The following is a 7,994-nucleotide window of genomic DNA, read 5'->3' on the forward strand; positions in this document are numbered from 1 at the left end:
GTAAAGAATTAATTTTCGCGCGCATTGGCTCTTAGGCCGATTTAATTTCGATATTATATTTAATTCGAGAGCCGTCAATAACATCAATATTCTTAATATGTTTTCTTTGCACCAACTAATTAGTCTCATTATTCCGTGCATAAAAGTGGAAAGATGATCGAAAAATAAGTATGTTACATATTTTAAATTTTACGTCAAAAATTGTAAACTTCAAACATTATAACTGAAAAAGTACATGAAAAAATACTTTATTTTAGTGTTTTGGAAAGCTCTCGAGATACGCTACTAGAATATGTAAAGAAAAATAGGTAGTTCCATTGAAACTGAAGATTACTTTCGCGTGATCTTTATGACTATCCAAGGTAAAATTAATGGCACCATCTTATGTCCTCTCTTGGATCAAATAATATTACTTTATTTGAAATGTTTTTCCGTATCGTGCATATTTTACGAGATATTTGTGTGCAATAGAACACCTTGTATATGTATAATAAAATTGAGATAAACATTTTTGAACGCAGTCTTTTGTTTATATTTATATTAATAAAAAAAATTTATTATATTTTATAGTAGTTAGTGCCAGAGGCGATCTATTCGTGAGCTGGCTGTAACACCAGATGCGCTTTGCATGTGCGCTCTGATTATTACTTCCTATCAGAGGCGATCTATTCGTGTGCTGGTTATTTAAAAGAATCCAGAGGCGATCAATTCGTGTGCTGGTTATTTAAAAGAATTCAGAGGCGATCTATTCGTGTGCTGGTTATTTAAAAGAATCCAGAGGCGATCAATTCGTGTGCTGGTTATTTAAAAGAATTCAGAGGCGATCTATTCGTGTGCTGGTTATTTTAAAAAATCCAGAGGCGATCTATTCGTGTGCTGGTAATATTTTATGTAAAAAGCAGTTTGCACCTGTGTGTGCTCTGTTTACTATAAAATATAAACATTTATTTTCAAAATATTTTTTGTAGTATAAAATAGTTAATTTTCTGTATTAGATAGATTTATAAACAAAAGACTGCAGTTATTTTTTTTATTATAAAGTAATAAAATTATTTCTTCTTTTTGTAGTAATATTTCACTAAATATTAATCCATTTATTTTTCTTTGCAGGCGACAACAGTTATTGAAGTCCAGCAATGCGCAAGAGGCAAATTACTCCAGGAGCGCAAAAATTAGTACTGACAATGAATCCATCGACTTTCAGAAATCAGTTCAATCAATTTCCGAAACGATGGATTCAGAAGTTAGTACTGAAACAATGCAATGCCAGAAATCAGATTCAGAAACAGGTATGTTTAAAGAAAATGTCGAACTTTGCGAAGATAACAATTATTTTGTTATCGAGAATGGCCCTCCGGATACATATCGTATCCAGGAAAGCATGCTTCAAGGCCGTCGCATTGTCGATATTTCTTATATGTTGAATGAATTCCAGAGATCATTCAATAATTATATGAAAGGAATAGAGTGCCAATTGAAAGATTGGAAACTCATGAAAACTCTAACCAAAGGCCAAGAGGAAAATGACTCTAGGAATAGGACATGTAAGGATACTGGCAATAAATCCATCGATTTTCAAAAATCGGGAGAATTATTCTCCGATACGATGGATTCTAACGTTAGTATTCAAAAAGTGCACTGCCTGGAGTCAATTTCAGATATGTGTAATGAAAATGTTGAACTTTGCGAAGATAACAATCATTTTGTTATCGAGAATAGCCCTCTGGATATAAATCGTATCCAGGAAAGCATGCCTCAAGGGCGTCGCATTGTCGACATTTCTCATATGTGGAATGAAATCCACAGAACATATTATGATCATATAGCAGGAATAGAGTGCCAATTTAAAGATTGGAAAGTCGAAAAAACTGAAACCAAATGGTTCAGAACGCATTTGTTCTTCAAGTGCCAAATGTGCAATACTGAAGCAGATATTTGGTCAGAACCCGAAGATCCAAAAATATTGGACATTAATAAGACTGCTGTAGCAGGAACTATTACAGTGGGAATTGGCTATGCCCAGTTGGAAGAGCTGTGTGCAGCCATGAATATTCGATGTATGTCCGATAAAACTTATATTAAAAATCGAGATATGTTAGTAGATGATTTTGAGAAAACAGCCATGGAAAATATGAAAATGGCTGGCCAAATTGAAAAGCAACTCGCTCTCGAAAGGAACGATGTTATAAACGGTATTCCGTACATAACTGTAATAGCGGATGGTAGTTGGATGAAAAGATCGTATGGCAAGGCCTACGATTCTCTTTCCGGTGTTGATGCTATAATTGGTTACCACACAAAAAAGATTCTCTTTGTCGGTGTCCGCAATAAATATTGTACGATATGCAATGTAGCGAAACGAAACGGAATCGAACCAAGAGACCATAAATGCTATAAAAATTTCGATCGTAACGCAAGCTCCACAAAGATGGAGAGCGACGCCATTGCAGAAGGCTTTAAAAGTAGTCTGGAAATGCATGGATTAATTTTTAGAACAGTTATTGCCGATGGTGATAGCAGCGTTTATCAGGCCATCATTGATAGCAGACCTTATCGAGAACAAATGGTGACCGTGAAAAAAATAGAATGTACCAATCATTTGCTTCGCAATCTATGCAAAAAGCTGCAGGCGGTAGCAGAGACAACTCAGCAAAAAACGCATAGAAAGCGCGGTTTCGTCCAGCTACGAAATGTTGTAAAGAGCAACATTTTGAACATACGAAAAGAAGTGATAGAAGCAATTGATTTACGAAAAAAACAAGAGCAACCTCACCATGATAAAGCTAGAGAATTACAAAAAGACATATTAAATATTCCTAGTCATATATTTTGTGAACATAAACGATGTAAGGAACGCGGTCGTATATGTGACCTTGATGAAACGAAGAAAAATTATGTACCGTTTCTCAAGTTACACGATCTTTACCAAAGAGTAGAGAAGGCCATCATATATTTAAGCGCTTATTCCGACAGTTTGTTGTTCAAATTCACCAACAATCCTGCAGAGTCGTTCAATTCGATAATCTGCAAAGAAATTGGTGGTAAGCGCATTAATTTTGGTAATCGAGGCTCTTACAATGCTAGAGTTGTGCAATTTAATACGCAACAAGTTCTCACGGAAGTGCATAATAGCATGAATAAAAATATTCCTCCTATTGTATCGAGATTCTGGAAAAGCGACGACAAACAAAAATTGCAAGAACTAGAGAATCTCGGAAAGTGAATGTACGGCAAAAATGTAAAAGGGAGTCAGGAACAGATTGTCATTACGGTCCGCAATCACAAAAACCTGATCTTCTACCCGATGTTTTTGAACAACTTCGACAAAATCATTTGGAAAAGTTGTTTGAAAATGGGAAAAATTGGAGACAAATCGAACGTAATACAATAGAGCAAAGTGATTCAGATTTGTGGCATTCATTGAGACAGGAACTGTTGACGGCGTCTAATTTTGGAACCGTATGTCGCATGAGACCGACAACGTCTTGCGCCGCGACTGTAAAAAAACATTTTATTTCCTCCCTCTATCGATACTGCGGCTATGAAATATGGTCGCGAAATGGAAAAAATTGCGAGAAAAGAATTGGCCGTAACATTAAAGAAAGAGATAAAAACTAGCGGATTATTTATTGATATTAAAAATCCATGCTTGGGTGCTTCTCCTGACGGACTCATAGATAAAGATGGTCTGGTAGAAATAAAATGTCCTTTATCAGCTGAGCATTTAACAGCGGAAGAGGCCATAAAAACATTGCCCCAACTGAAAGGCATCTTTGATAAGAAAAATCCAGATAAGATGAATCAAAATCACCGATTTTTCTATCAAATTCAAGGCCAGTTAAATATAACGCAGCGAAATTATTGTATTTTCGCTGTGTGGACGCCAAAAAGCTTGAAAATAGTACGTGTTAATAGGGACAATGCATTTTGGAGTAATCAAATGCTGCCCTTTTTAACACGTTTCTATTACGATTGCATGCTTCCGGAAATCTTGGATAGTCGGCATAATCGACATATGCCAATTAGAAATCCAAGCTATATAGTAGAAGCTCAACAAGAAGTAGCTAAAAAAAGAATTAAACGAACAAGTCTTCCACAGTGTAATGTAGAAGATGAAAACATTGCCAAAAAAAATAAATGTATCGAATCAAATATTGTATCAATGGAAGCAACTATAACTGCTTTGAATGTAGAACAAGATGATGATTGCATCGTAGTTAGTTACTCAAAAAATACAGAAGAACTAACAGAACACGATATGGCAAAGCAAAAAGAATTTTTAGATAATTTGGTTGCTCCTTTTTATTTAGTAAAGGAAAATGTATTACCTTTATATAGTAAAATAAATGACGAATCATTGGACCGATTTTTGCGCGTCATAAGAGATAATTCTTGTTTTGAAACACAAAGTGTGCTATATTTGGAATATCCTCATATAATTGAAGCAAGTTGTAGCGACAAAAGCTTACAAATTATTGAAGGAAATTGTAGTGATCACTGGCGATGTATTTCTTTTGACGGCACCAAGCTTCGAGTATACGATAGTCTGCCCAATTGTACATACAATAAATTGGTGTCTAAAGAAAAAAATTACATTCATCGCCGTTATCCACAAATAAATATTATAATATTTGAAAAGGTTCAAGCACAACCTGATGGCATATGTTGTGGAATATATGCTGCAGCATTCGCTACAACTATAGCTTTAGGAGGAAATCCTTGTAATGAGACATATTCAACTGATGTTAAACGTATGAGGCAACATTTTTTAAAAATTGTAGCAGAAAATAAATTGTCGCCTTTTCCTAAGTAATAAAAATTTATCATTATATTAGAAATGTGAAATTCTAATAAATATCGTTGCAAAAAAGTGTCTAATGCAAATGTCTCATTTGCAATTAAAATCGGAGAGACGAAAAAAATACATACATTATGGTTGCGTTCTCACGGAAATGGGCGATGGAGGGGCCCATTTCATAAAAATATATTGTATATTATTAAATAATATTCTGTTATATGATATTACATTTAATCTAGTTTAAAAAATATATTCCAGAGGCGATCGCTATTCGTAAGCTGGTTGTTTGAATACATTTGCTACTTTCTCAATTATTGATAAGAGAAGAAAAGCGAATTGTGCGTACTGCATACATTGTAATTTATAGAAAATTACAGGTAATATCAATATATGTACCATACACATGTATGTGTATATGTATTTGTATATATGTATGCATCTGTGCATGCATTTATATATGTAAGAAATATATACATATATACACACGTATATATCCATGCATAAGTTGACCTTGAAATGACCTCTAAATTTGACCCCTAGGTCAAAGTCACCATCAAGTGCCTTATTTTCCCTAGAAAATTTTTTTGATATATAACAATATAAAATTATATAGAAATATATAAAATTATACATATAATCGCAAAATTATATGAAATATGTCCATACATAATTAGATAACAGTGCTTTTTATATATAATTATATAAATTTATATACATATATAATAAATAAGTATTTTTTCATATATATAAATATAATGTTTCATATATAATTTGACATGATTGTACATGAAACCTTATAAAATTTATATATAAATTTATATAATTATATATAAAAATGGACATATTTCACATATAATTATGTATAATTATATAATTATTTATATATAATTATATATAAAAAAATTTTTTCCCGGGTTGAACCCTACAACTTTTATATTTTGTTCATAAGACCGCTATTTCTTGGACATAATTGGCCGGACTTTTGAACCACCTTGTATATATATATATATGTATATATATATATAGTAGACTATATATTCCCTTTGAAAAATACATGAAAATATGCACGTCAAAATATATAAGCAAAATTGTGTTCAAACTATGTTATAAAGATAGACACATTATATATGTATGTTTTACTGTCATTGACACGCTAAACGCGTGTGCGAGATGATTCAACAGTAAAAATATATTATGTTGTCTGATTTCAATATGTTGAACACAATTCTAAATTGTTTTTTTGACATGCATGTAAATATTAACATATGGATTACTGCCGATAATAGCGGAATTAAAATTGTCGGTAATTATCGACAATTTTAGTTCCACTCAGATGAGGGCGCAAATCCGTCGGAGTTCGGCCGTCACTCCGGCATCCCCTTAAGATATTTGTCACGTGTGCAGAGTAAACGCAATGTAGAAAAACGCTTTGTTTGAATATCTTTGTCATGTAAAACACAGATATAACACAAAATAAAAATAATATAAATATAAAGATATTTAACGTTACGATATTTCACGATTGACATATATGTATATAACCATATAAAGATAGTTATGACGACAGTTGTTAAAACTGCCTTTATACCGCAAAGTCTTTGACAACGGTCGTGAAAACTGCCAACAGTCGTCAAAACTGCCCAGTTATACTTGAAAACGTCGTCAAAACTACCTTTAGACATATATATATATATATATATGTTATATACAGGGTGTCTCAGACCACCCGTATCACCCTATTATATCGAAAACTGAGCGCGGCAGACAAAAATGTTTCAGACAAAAGTTGTAGGGCTTCAAGTAATGCATTACATAGTAATATTAGTATGACCTTGAAGAGTGTTGTCAAGGTCATATAAAAATGACCTTGAAATTTTTTAATGGCAGTACCTATATTTCATTCCATATTCTTGTAGCTTATCTCGAGAGCTTTTCAAAACACTATATGTGAGTCTCTTTTTATTAAGTAGTTTTCGAGTTATGGAGCTTGAAAGTTACAGTACCGCCGGCGTTAGCATTACTCAAAGTCTACCGCGCGGAGGTTGCCCGGTCGGATTTACATTTCTTTTGTATGTGCGCGCGCGTATGTCTGTGTGTGTGTGTGTGTGTAAATGTATGGCTAGATGCTACATGTGATTAGGCCTGATGTTCGAAATGTTTACCGTTTACTTCAATACAAGCACGTATTCTTTTCTTGAAATTATTTGTTGCATAAAGAATTTCATCGGCAAAAAGCACCGCTAGGCGGCGCATGGCGTAACAATTAATCCGTACATAAAATTCATTTAAGCGGAATTATTAACAGGCTCTCCAGCGAAGAAAAATGATCTTCTCTTGCAGAAAAGCACGTAACGAAATTCTCATTAATCAGCTATGTCGTATTTAAACGCAGAAGCTTCGGATATGATGCTTATTTTAGGTGAATGTGGTGGTCAATTTAGAGCAGCTGCAAGATTGTGGCGAGAACGATACCCAGATCGTGTTTCTCACTCATACAATGTTTTTTCTCGCTTAAGTAAACGAATTATTAATAAAGGCATTATTCAACCTGATCACAATAAAGGTAGACAAATTCGACGCCCAGTTATAGAGGAAAGGACGCCAGAAATTCTTGCATCTGCTCAATTGTATCCCCACGATTCATTAAAGCGTAGAGAAAGAGATTCTGGTATTAGTCGTGCCACGATCCACCGGATTTTTCATGAAAACAAGCTGCATCCGTACAGGATGAGTCTTCACCAAGCATTGACGATTGTCGATTTTAGAAACAGACTTGAATTTTGCAATTGGATACGTCAACAACCACAAAACTTTCATCAGAAAATTTTATTTTCTGATGAAAGCACATTTAAAAGTGCCGGGTCTGTAAATACTTGGAACTGTCGTTATTGGGCACAAGAAAATCCTCATTGGTTCCGAGAAATTGACCATCAACATGTTTGGAAAGTCAATGTTTGGTGCGGAATTATTGAAAAACATGTCGTTGGGCCGTTTTTCTTTGAAGAGGACTTAAACGGTGCTCGATATGCCAATTTCATTGAAAATAATCTTCCGCTTTTGCTTGAAAATATTCCTCTACAATTACGCCTAAACATGTTTTTTCAGCAAGATGGATGCCCAGCGCATACATCTATAGTTGCTCGTCAACGATTGAACAATATGTTTCCAATATGATTGAACAAATGGATAGGCAAAT

The 7,994-nt window shown here is 33.9% G+C and overlaps 1 pseudogene; it reads left to right on the top strand.

Moving 5' to 3' along the window:
• Window positions 1-1,735: 1,735 nt before the first annotated feature.
• On the top strand, window positions 1,736-4,813 carry LOC145947233 (uncharacterized; annotated as a pseudogene).
• Window positions 4,814-7,994: the final 3,181 nt, after the last annotated feature.

Source organism: Prenolepis imparis, unplaced genomic scaffold (genome assembly GCF_030444845.1).
Source record: "Prenolepis imparis isolate NDT839.2.m4 unplaced genomic scaffold, iyPreImpa1.0 SCAF_56, whole genome shotgun sequence".
NCBI classification, from domain to species: Eukaryota; Metazoa; Arthropoda; class Insecta; order Hymenoptera; family Formicidae; genus Prenolepis; species Prenolepis imparis.